The sequence below is a fragment of the Panthera tigris genome, chromosome B2 (genome assembly GCF_018350195.1).
Source record: "Panthera tigris isolate Pti1 chromosome B2, P.tigris_Pti1_mat1.1, whole genome shotgun sequence".
Taxonomy (NCBI): Eukaryota; Metazoa; Chordata; class Mammalia; order Carnivora; family Felidae; genus Panthera; species Panthera tigris.
In genome coordinates, this window is record NC_056664.1 from 138404435 (window position 1) to 138416717 (window position 12283).

General features: G+C 44.8%; 2 protein-coding genes across 2 annotated transcripts in view; both read left to right on the forward strand.

The window, feature by feature from the left end:
• The window catches only part of SCAF8 (SR-related CTD associated factor 8), a 159099-nt gene extending 156435 nt beyond the window's left edge, over positions 1-2664 (forward strand). Inside the window, 1 exon segment of the mRNA XM_042987377.1 lies at positions 1537-2664. The gene's annotated coding sequence lies outside the window, so the exon portion shown is untranslated.
• The window catches only part of LOC122238788, a 91987-nt gene that overhangs the window by 11871 nt on the left and 67833 nt on the right, over positions 1-12283 (forward strand). The window lies entirely within an intron of this gene.

Sequence of the window (12283 nt, forward strand, 5' to 3'; positions counted from 1 at the left end):
CAATTTGAGTAAATTTGTGTCTTTTTCGTTTTATTCCCCGGTGTGGTCTCGGTGCCTTTTACCACACAGTTGCTGATTTGCTCTGTGACAAGCCTATCCTGTTACAACCTGGCAAATCTTATCCACATTGAAGGAAATGGCTCTGTTCCTCTAGTGCTGTAGCTACTGATAGTCAAAATGAGCGTATTTTCATTGTCGTTTTCTCTCGAGTAGCTTTTAAGTCAGCATTTGAAGGATGAACACACTAGCAAAATACTTAGAATAATCTGAAGCAATAGATACCTTGGTGCCTATTTTGTTTTGTGTGGATCGTTCACACATTTCACAAAGTTGTGTCTCCCCTTCTGCCAAACACACAGTAGAAAGATGAAACAATTATTCCGCATTTTTCTTAGCACACGTAACAACCAGGATGCCTTCAAAAGTAAATATAACATAAATAAATGGTTGTTTTGGCATCGTCTAAGTTTTACCAGCCACAGAGGCATAAAGATCAAATCGTAATTACTAAATATAGTTTGTCAATTACTGAAATGTATCATTTTGTTACTAATGGGAACTAATTGCCTGAAGTTTCCAAATATTTAACCTAATTCCTGGTTGTACCTAGGGCGTCTGTGAGAGTTCCATTAAACTTTCCAGCCCCAGTTCATTATTATTTTAACAAACTATGGTGAAGTAATTTGGCATAGTGGTTGAAAGCATCAGTTTTAGGGTCAGACTTCCTGTGTGTAGGTCCCACCTCTGCAACGTGTACCTCGGTAAAGTTACCAGTTACAGCTACTTAAACACATCCACCTAGTTGAATTTTATGGCTATGTAGTATGTTCTTACAGCAGGCGTCTGTGCTATCTTTTTTAATGTGGTTTTCAGCTTTTACACAGTTATTTTTTAATTTAAGAAAACCAGCAGATACCCCCCCACCAAAGACACTTCTTAGATCTTAAGACAGCAAAAGATGGGGAAATGGGTGCTTTCAGAAGTTTATACCCACTTAGCTTAATCACATTATCGCTTACGGTTTTAATTGACTTCATACACTAACAGTTTGAGACTTCTTTTAAGCCTAGCCGTTGCCACAGACTGAAAAGGTTATACCTGGTTGTGGTCTGTATGGAGCTATGGAGGCAGGGCCGCATGAACCCAATAATGTGGTTGGATTGGCCTTCTTTTTAAAACTCACCCACTGAGGTCTTCTTGGGTATATGTGAAGGAAGGAAGGCCCGGCAAGGTTAGGTGACATAGTTACTGGTGGAATCGCGTCTGGAGCCTGGGTGTGCTCACTTCCAGGACAGGGGGCTCTCCTGAACAATTCCAGCACGAGGAGAGAGATGAACACTGCACACTCTCATTCTTCCTGCCCTCCTGGAAGAAGACATGGCGTTGTAAAGCACAGAAATTCATCAAACATTGAAACATTTGCTGTTGTATTGACATCATCTCTTCTTTAGGAATTATCTTGGAAAAAAAAAAAAAAACTAGGAAAAGTTATTCCATTGACCAGTGATGACCAGTTATTGTTCCTTTTGTCAACAGGCAAGATGATGAATGACGTTCTGGCACCTTCCCGTGTCCCAGGCCTTGTAGAAATAAATGAGACGTGCTTCAAAGTTCTAATGTGCATCACATCGGATCTTGTTTAAGGAAGCGTTAAAAGGAAGCCGCCGTTACCTATTGAGAAGGCTCTGTGCTCTCAGACATTGTTTCTGATTGAATCCACGGGTTGCAAGCATGCCTCCCTGTATTACCTGTTGGAACAGGTTTAATTTTATAAATTTTAAACACAAACTCTATGAGTTTCCAGTTCATAATTGTTCTTTTTGAGGATGCACTCAGATGAACAATATTGCATCTGTAAGAGATATGCACCTTCCACAGGACCAGAATTGATTGGAATGTATAAATGGCAACCAACTCCAGCTGTAGCGTGATCCAGAACCAGTGATGGAGAGGGCAGATTGCAAGGAAACCCTGCCGGGGGGAAAAGTCGTATTGTGTTGGAACTACAGATTATTAGAACCATAGCTTTAGCAAACCATGGCTTTTTTCCTTGAACACGACACGCATAGACTGTAGTTCTTGACTGGTGACTTTAATCCCTTATTAGTCGTCTCCTCGGACAGTCTCAAACGTTGAAAGTCTTAAGCTTTCATTGAAAGAACAATGCAGCTTGGAGGAAATCCGGGGTTCAATATAGTCTTCTGGGTATTTCATTCCAGCCTTCAGTGACCCGTTATTACAAACAGCAGGTACCCAGGTGGTAGAAGAGAAGCCTAGTGGGAGAAGAAGGAAATGACAATGAATGGGCATATTACATTGTGTTGTAAACATACTTTATAAGTACATTTCTTCTTAGCTTCTTATTCAGGCAGAGCTTATCAAAGTTTGCTGCAAGTACCAGACCAGGATTTGCGTTTTGGAAATGATCAGTGTTCACAATACCTGCAGGGAAAAAAACAACAACAGCAACAGCAACTCAAATAAGAGCACTCTTTACACCGAAAAGAATATTTTTTATCATTCTTTTGTTTGTTTTGGCTCTGTCACAAATTAAAGTGCTTGGAATACAGTAGTCTGTGGTCTCTTGAAACTTAATCAGTGAGAACCTAACACTTTCACAGTATGCTGTCTACTTTGGACGTTCATAATAAAAATTGAAACTGATTTTGGTTGTTAGTCATTTACTTTGTCTTGTAGCTGGCTCAGCGCATCTTTCGTGGTTCCTCTTTGCCCAGCAGCCAAGCCCTTTGTATCACCCTGTGTCTAGACAGAGAGGTGCATATGTGGTTTGGGTCTTTCACAGTTTCTTACACCGAACTGCTGTCGATTTCTAGACTTGCACAACCACTCTTTGTTCTTTTTTGGAAAGGCTGGGCTATTTACGAGGGCCAAGGCTCTCTCTGATGATGCATTCTGCAACACGGCTTAGAGATTATTCCTCCCCAGGAATATTACGTGTTTGCTTTCTTCAGATTCTGACTGTACTATATTTTCTGTTACATTGATTATAATAGAATTATATTTTGATTATATTTTCCAGTAAATAAGTAGAAAATTGAAGAAGGCTGTGGGTAATTTAGCCACAGCTATAGGCTTTTAGATCGCGTCTATTTTGGTTGAATCCCTGCCCAGTGTTTTAGAGTATATTTTTGTGTATTCCACAATATTCTAGTAAGAAATTTTTAAACTCCAAAGAAATCCAAACACGTGAGCCTATTCAGAAAGCTTAGACCTTGCTTGGCACTAAATTTGGTATGGAAATAAGCAAAGATCCCTTGCCTTCCATTCTTCTGTGGCCAAAGGTGCAACTGGCAGATAGATATGCCACATATCTGGCTCCCTGCCCCCACCCCACCTGCCCCCCACAAAGGGAACAGCCTGGATTCGGGGATTCGTGTGGACATTCTAGTGCATATATAAGCAAAGGGATTTTGGAACTCTTAATGTAGAGAAAAAAGACAAATAAATAGAAGGTTCTGGGGTTCCTTTCTGAGGATGGGGTGGGAGGAGAAAGAGTAGGATAGCAAACCAACTTAAGAAATAAGGATCATTCCTTCAGAACCAAGTTCACGCGCAGTCTTAGCACTTAGCTGGAGGTGTGCTATCAAGGCAATCTTTTTAAACTCCCAAGAGGCACCCTAACAAGGGCAGACGTTCATGCTTTTGTTCCCTGGATGAATTCCCTTTTCCAAAACCTCCACCACCCTCTGCCTGAGCATCTGGACAAGCTCTCTTTGTGAAGCAGCGTGAATATTTAACACTCCACCCTCCTTCCCTTCCTTCTGCATGCAGCAAAGGAAAGCTTTAAAAAAAAAAAAAATTTTTTTTTTTTGAGCTAGATTTTAAAATAGTATCAGGTGACTTTGACAGACTGAAGCTATTTGGTATTTACACAATTAGAAAGAATCATTGATGTGAGTTGTTTGGTTTCTAAGTAAACGCTGGCCTCTTCCTTGAATTCTAATACCGAGATCTCATTCAAATAAGATGGTTTCAAGCAGTTCCTTTGTGGTTAATAAATTCTTCAGAGAGGGGAGAAAAAAGCCCGTAACATCTGCTTCAGAATGGTCTCTGCACAGAAATTGCACATAGATGATTACTTTTATCAAAAGCAATTTGTTTTAAATGATTTAAGAATACAAGTAGTTAAGAAAGTGGGTGAGTGTGATGCTTTAGAAGAAGGCCTCTTTCCATTCATTATTAGTAATTTTCCTAAATCCACTATTTCTTGATCCAATTTTTAAAATTGGGGAATATTCCACACTATTGTGGCTGTCATCAAATCACATCGTTTTTATAGCAGGGCTTTCAGAGGGTTGCTTAAAGATTACCAGGAGGGGAGCCTACTGAAGTGCTTAGACTTGGTCTTATTTATTGTCTCATAGGTACTTACTGTACCTTTTAGTATCTATGAGAAACCTTATGTTTACTTCTCTTGTTTCTTCTCAGATACACATCTTTTTCGAAGCATTTTAAAAAAATTTTAATGTTTATTAATTTTTGAGAGAGAGAGAGAGCATGAGCAGGGGAGGGGCAGAGAGAGGGAGACACAGAATCTGGAGCAGGCTCCATCCAGGCTCTGAGCTGTCAGCAGAGAGCTCAACTGGGGCTCTAGCCATGAGATCGTGACCTGAGCCAAAGTCAAATGCCTAACTGACTGAGCCACCCAGGAGCCCCCAAAGCATTTTCAAAAATCTCATAGAAAAAGACTTTACCCATGGGCAATAAGGAAATAAAAGGAATATATATATATATATATATATATATATATATATACACACACACACACACACACACACATATATATAGATGTATATATATATGTATATATATGTATATATATGTATAAAATATACAAGTTCCAACACTGTGCTCAAATATATTTTCTAAGAAGATATTATGTACAATATTAATACCAATTTTAAAATCCACCAAAGGATCCATATTTCTGGAAATAAATGTGGCTTTCAGTTGGCTAAGATTGTCAGTATGCACAGTTGGGAAGGAACTTGAATGCACCTTTTATAAATTTTGCCTGGGCGATCGTGGGTGAGGGGAAGATGCCTATTGAATGGAAGGAATTCCTATTCAGAGGAATTTTTAAAAATTTCTTATGAAGACTGAGCCAAATTCTTGTTTTATATGATCTTAAAGGACCCTTCGTGAAGAGTTGCATTAATATTTAAAAGCACCACTCCCCATCCCCCACCATGTCACGCAAGCTCAGTAAAGAGCCCCAGCTAACAGACATCCATTGGCACCTCACTCACTCTCATTACATTATTCCCATTCTTTTATTACTAATGGACAAAGGAGAAAAGCTAATGAAGGAAAGGGAGTCATTTTTGCCAGAAATGTCCATGTTCTAAGAGTTTTGTTTCACCTGTGTAGATGGAAGCATATGTCCATGCACACACTTCGTGGGCCTGGTGGCCATAGCACAGTGGCCAGAATGCACTCAGGTCACAGAGAAGCAGAACTTCCAAAGACGTGGTCAGCTGGGGAGACCACGGGGAAGGACAGGCCAGCCGGGGGTTCTGTGATAAGAGCTGGGGAGCTTCCCGCCCAGAGAGTGATCACCAGCCCCCAGGTCGAGGCCCGCATCTCTGCGTGGGAGGCCCGGTCACCACTGAGGCCCCATCTCTTTCCCAGCTTCTGGCTTTTTTATCAGAATGTTGTACTTCTGTCTTCAAATACCAATATTCCTTCATTCACCCACCACATACTTAATGTAGGACTTACTAAATGCCGGCTGCTGTGTTGAGATCGGAGGTGGGGTGATGAATTAAAATGATGTCTGTGCTTATCAGGATCTGCATATTCAAAAGGAGCGACAGGGGTGTGTCACATATTAGGATACGAGTGCAAAGGAGGCTCACATAGGCAGATAGACGCCACATGTTTCCCTAAAAATGACTAGGTTATTAGCTCAACATTCCAGTGTGGAAAACAGCTTCTGTTTTTTGGCCTTTTTTGTTTTTATTTTTTATTTTTATTTTTTTGCGGTTCTCTAGTCAGTAACAAGTTTATTGTTCATTTGGTTTTCAGAATCTTAGGATTATATTCACGTACATTAGTCAAACACTCCTGTTCAAAGGTATAGTATTTCCAAGGACTTACCCGATTCCAGTGGCCTCGCAGCAACATTCCTTGGGGCCACATTTCACAAATACGTTCTCAGTGGGCCTTCCTCCTCACAGGTTCCAAACAGGACCCCCTCTTTTCTTCTAGATCCCTAAACAGTAGCGAGGAAGCAAGTACCACCACCCAGGAAAGTTGCATTAAATTCAACAGGAGATGTGACAAGTTCCAAATATAAGTGGATGGAAACAAAAACTACTCTCAAGCACAATGACTTTGGCTTTAGAGTCTTGGGAAAATTATAAATAGAACACCAGATGCCATTTGTACTATCAAAACACTAGAATTCAGAGTTTCTTAGAAGAGCTCTTTAATTTTTTTTAGAAAAACTACACTTGGGGCACCTGGCTGGCTCAGTTGGTTAAGCATCTGACTCTCGATTTTGGCTCAGGTCATGATCCCAGGGTTATGGGATGGAGCCCCGCGTTGGACTCTGTGCGAGGCGTGGAGTCTGCTTAAGAGTCTCTCTCTCCCTTTTTCTCTGCCCCTCCCCCGTTCACGGTCATGGACTCTCTCTCTCTCAAAAAAAAAAAAAAATACACTACACTTACTGAAACTAAAGGATACGTGATAATGAGAGAGTGGGGAGAAATACCTAGAAAGTTATTCTTGGCCCACATTTTCTCTGAAGTGAGTGTGAATTTCCTGGGTCCATCTTAGCAGCACACAAACGACAAGGTTGGTTTCGGTAGATCCCTGTCCCAGTAAACAGATGCGTAGAAGTAGGGTTGACTTCATGTTTTTGGTCTAGTTATATCGCGGTGAGATCTATTGCCATTAAGTACAAAAGAGGGAAACAAAACCAATAGAAAACCAGTAAGTTGTGGATTTCATTCATCGTTGGCTCAGATCTTTTCTCTGAAGCAGAAAGATCCATCAGATCTAAGTACAGGAATTTACCCAACTGGAATATAAGACTTGTGATAAGCTTTGGAAATTCTAGCATTTCCATTCAGTGACGAACACTAGGCCCTTGCAGGCAATACGTGTTACTTAAAATAAAGCAAAGTATGAACTAAAGCAAGTGTGTGACCACCACTAAATCATTTGCTAATTATCCTTTCTTGGACTTCAGCCAAGACATGGCAGTCATGCTCCATGTGGCCAAAATTCTACTTACGGTCCAACTAAAAGCAGTAATTCCTCAGTATACTTGGCCATCAAACATTTCAAATTAAGGTTCCACAAGATAACATCCCAATAAACTCTTCTTCTTAGCATCGTAGAGGACCGAGGCTTCTTCAACAAACTTCAGTGTTTAAGGAATTTGAATATGTTGCATAAATGCACTAAAACAAATGCTCTTCTGGATATAACCCTACCAGGCTTTGCTGTTACAGAAGGGCCATCAGAAGGCTCACGGTACTGGTCTGGAGAGTGTGGGCAGTGCCAGCCACAGACCCTGGTGCATAAAAAAGCAGCTTCTAGTATAAATAGACACCAACTAAACAGTCACTCTCCCCCCAAGAGTGGGGCAGAGAGAAACCCCACTTAATAAGAGAGCTATGCTCAGTGTATTTCAGTTCATCCCGTAAAACTGAGTTGCTGGGGAGCCTGGGGGGCTCAGTTGGTTAAACGTCCGACTTCGGCTCTGCTCATGATCTCATGGTTCGTGATTCGAGCCCCGCATTAGGAGCCCGCTTTAATCCTCTGTACCGTGACCCCCCTCCCCGCCCCTCCCTGCTCGTTCTCTCTCTTTCAAATAAGTAAACATTAAAAAAAAAAAAAACAAAACGCCAAGTTGCTAGAAACCAGAACCCCACCCATTTGAGTTGTCTACTCTTGCGTCAGGGAAGTTACTTCTCATCAAGTTTCTTCCATTACCCGTGGAGAAAACAGATTCCTCTATTCACGCACGTCTCTTCAGCCACTCTTAGCTCATTCTTTAATTTGCTTCCTTTTCATTCCTTTCTCCTGATTTGCACTTGGGTTATTTGGGAAGTGTTTGCAGCTGAAGACGCTTCCAAACCCTTCGCGTTGGTTCCCCAGTTGGCTTGCACATTGGAATCACGTGGCTACCTTCAAAACAATACCGATGCCCGTGTCCCTTCCCTAAAGATTGCAATTTCTGGGTATGTCCTGGGCGTTGGGAGTGTGAAAAGGTCCCTGGGGGACGAAGTGGAAGGATCCTAATGTGCAGACTGAGTCTGGGAGCTGCTGGGCTGGAGGAAAGGAAAGAAGGATTTGGTAAGCCTATGCCTGAATCCTAGCTCTGCCTCCTGTTTGTTGTGTGAAGGGGGTGAGTTTTTTAACCTCCATGAGCCCTGGTTTCCTCATCTGTAGAGATAATCACGCCCACAGCTTTCTGGTCCGCGTCATGAAAATACCGTGTACATTAACTGATTCGTGACAGAGCATGGAATGCACTTGGCACAGGAAATGGTGGCTGGCATTATTTATCCCCAGGGTAGAATCAAGTTTAATCATTCCCAAGACTGGGACACACACTGCGGGTGATCAAGTGACGTCAGCTTAATGAAAGTGACGAGGAGTGGAGTGGCAGCCAGGCTCACTGCCACACGGGAGGCTCTCCCCTCCCGACAACTGAATTGTTCATCAATTGCTAGCCTGTTGGAAAGAATGATACAACCTTATACTCAGAGATAAGGCTTTTGTGTCCGTCTGTTTTCCCAGGATGGGGGGAGTCTGCCTGGGGCTTTGGGAACAGGATTTGCCTGGCAGATCAATCTGAGGAAATCTGGGAAGTTGACACTTTTGAAAGGCCAGCTTGACTCTGTGAGTTGATGGCACTTTTGCTGATGGCTCCTGGCCACGGCCCCAGGCACATCCGTAAGGACAGAGGTGGGGGTGTCGCGCGGGCTCCCCACTCCTTACCTATCCTAGGTCGTTGCCCATTAGCGTCTGACACCTGGTTGTATTTTTAGTCTAACGAGCCTCTCTTCTCTAGTTGTTATTTATTGCCTTGCATTCATCTGAAATAAGTGAAAACTAACTTCATTTAAAAAAAGAACTGGGGTGCCTGCGTGGCTCCGTTGAGCGTCTGACTCTTGATTTCGGCTCAGGTCATGATCCCAAGGTTGTGAGAAGGAGCCCCTGCTTAAGAGTCTCCCTCTCCTCTCCCTCTGCCCCTCACCCGCTTGTACTCGCTCTCTGTCTCAAAACAAACAAAACACAAACACTATGCCTTTGGGGATGAAGGGGATTCCTGCATGCAGACACCTTGGGGGAGGAGAGAAAGTCTATCTCATTCTGCCTATTGTGACCCTGGGGAAGTGTCTTCCGTGGGGGAGGAGAGCGGAGGTTAACGGTGTGCCTTCCCTCATGACAGAACCCTGGAAAGGTGGAGCGTCAGAGCTGAATGGCACCTGAACCCCAGGGGTTCCTAGCTGTGCACACGCTGAACTTTATGCAAGATCTTAGGCGTATTGGAATGTTTCTTTGGCAAGGGCCATAGCTTTGCATCAGATTTGCAAAGAGCTTGGTAATCCTCCAATACTTAAGAACCAATTTTATTAAGGAAACTCAGAGGAAGGAAGCTTGAAAGCCCCCCCACCCCACCCCCACCCCCACCCCGGGCAGGGCGGTGAGGAGCACAACGGAATAGAGCTCAGGCGGCCACTCCGTGCTGCGGCCCCCGGCCCCCAGCTTCATTGCATGTCTCAGGCAGCAAGGGTGGGTCGGGGCTGTTTAAGCCCGGGTTCAACTAATCCAGTCTGGATCCCAGCCCAAGTCAGACAGTGCTGACGGGATGCAGGACACAGGTCCCATTTCCCTTGAGCGGAGGACTCCATGTGCCCTGAAGGCGCTGGGAATGAGGTAGACTGCTGTAGCTGCTGAAAATTCACGTCGTTTTAACCTGCAGGGAAGAATCAGTCTGGCTCAGGTTCCTAACAGGAATGTGGGCAGGTCTAAAAGAATTCAGGCCACTCGTTGTGGAACGTAGGTGTCTTAGTTCAGGCTGCCATAACAGAACGCCATCAACTGGGAGGCTAATAAACCACAGACATGTCTTTCTCCCAGCTCTGGAGTCTGGGAACTCCAAGATCAAGGCTCTGGCCGATTTGGGGTCTGGTAAGGACCATCTTCCCCCTGCGTCCTCCTCCCTGGGGGGAAGGGACAGGCAGGTAGCTCTCTGGAGTCCCTTTTTATAAAGGTGCTAACCTCGTTCGTGAGGGCTCTGCCCTCACAAGCTAACCACCTCCCAAAAGCTTCCAAATAGCATCACACTGGGGATGAGATTTTGAATTTATGAATCGTGGGGTGGGGGGGTGGGGGGAGGGTGGAGACACACAAATATCGTCTAGACCATTAGGCAAAGACCTAAAGGAAGAAGGGTGGTTTGTGTTTTCTTTTATGTAATTTAGCTTTCGCGTGGGCTCATTGGCCAAACAGAGGCGGGGCGGGATACAGGAATTCGACAGCCGTCCCTATTAAATCCTCACCACGCCAGCAGCCCCTTAACAATGAAAGAGAAAACGTTACCACACAAGGCTCCCTTGTGGCTGAGCTGTAAGCGGCAGGACTTTGCGGGATGCACGGAGAGCACTTTATGGGAGAGGCTTGGAGGGACCCCCGCTCTCCCCAGCAGAGGGTACGGTCTGGTGCTGAGCGGCTCAGGCTACAGAGTCAACCAACGTACCTGGAGTGAACGTCTCAGCTCCGCTGCACGCTGGCCTTCAACCTTCACCTCCTTGAGCCTTAGTGTCCCAGCTGTAAGACAGGGACAGCTGTGCCTGCTTAGTGGGCTAGTTTTGAGGAAGAAGGGACAGAAGGCTTGAAAGCAGCTTCCGTGTCTTACAGACCCCACCTGTTGGGTTGAAGGCCTTCTGCACTGTGAAATCGTGTGACTTTAAATGACAGTTCGTGTTGTTAGGAAGGAGGGAATCACGCCTGACCGTTCAAGTCCTAAGTCTCAGATGAAAATACGAGATCTTGAATGACTGCCTTTTGTTTTCCTTTCACATCGGCTGCTGGGTCGTAGGACCTCAAACTTTTCTTGGTTTGTCTTTTAATGACCTGAGTAAAGAAAGAACACATTTTTATTATACATGATTCTAACAAGTACAGACATTTATAGAGTAAAGGTGACTGACTAGTCTGCGTTTTTCCGAAATGGCTAAGAATACACTTTCTAGGGAAACTGCTCTGGCAGAGCGCCCCCCCCCCCATGTGGCAAGCCTAGAAAATGTCTTTGATATGCATTTGGTTGCTTTACATGCCTATTGACCTGGCATGATATCACAGCTTTCTTGTACCGAGGGTGTGAGGAATTTCCGCACCCGGGAAATAGGGGAAATAGTATTTCGACAGGACTGGGGCGTTTCCTCCATCAGAAACTGTCCCAGCTGCTCTGGCAGCGTTGGGCACAAGAGGCTGACTTTGGCAGGAAAGGACGTGGGGGGAAGGAGGCAGGAGATACAGACTGTTCTGGGGGACAGAGTTTCATCATGAGGGCAGAGAATTTGGTGCTACTCTTGCGGGAGACCAACAGGAGACCATTGAGGGTCTGGCGCTGGGGACCAAGGTCAGGCTGACTCCAGAGAGGGAGGGGCTGCTGCTGGCACACCCTGTGCCTCTCTGCATATTGCAGAAGGGAGCCTCTGTGCTCCTAAGGCACACAGCATGGCAAGAGGAGCACAGCTGGAGTTCAGCTCCTGCTCACCCCCTCACAGGTGCATTTGTGCAGTATGCAACTTGTACAACACGCTCAGCAGCCCCAGTACAGACCATCCCACCCCAGCCAGCAAGAACAAGGATAATGTCGAGGGGCCATCCCTTATGCCCAGGTTTTAGAAGCATGGTGAGATGGTGGAGAAGGTACTAGGGAGATGGACAGGTTAAGGACATTCCTTTTCAGATCCTGGAAAGCATCTCCTTCAAGCTTATCTAGGGCTTTGTGAGTGCTCTTGACCTCTCCAATCCCCTTCTGCCCTTCTCTCAAATTCTTCCCCAAGACAGGATCTGTTCCCTTCCTCCATTCAAAGGCCCTGCGCTCCCTCCCCTAACCGCTTTGCTTCAAAGGGCCACAGAGTGAGCTCTCCATGGGTAGGAAGAGGGTCATGTGGAGCCTGGCACAGGGGAACAGCAGGTCTCAGGTCACGGGTGCCCAGCCTCATGCTGGGGGGCCTCTGGTATGTGAGGGATAAACGCAGATGAGGAAGGGAGTTTGGGGCACCTCCCA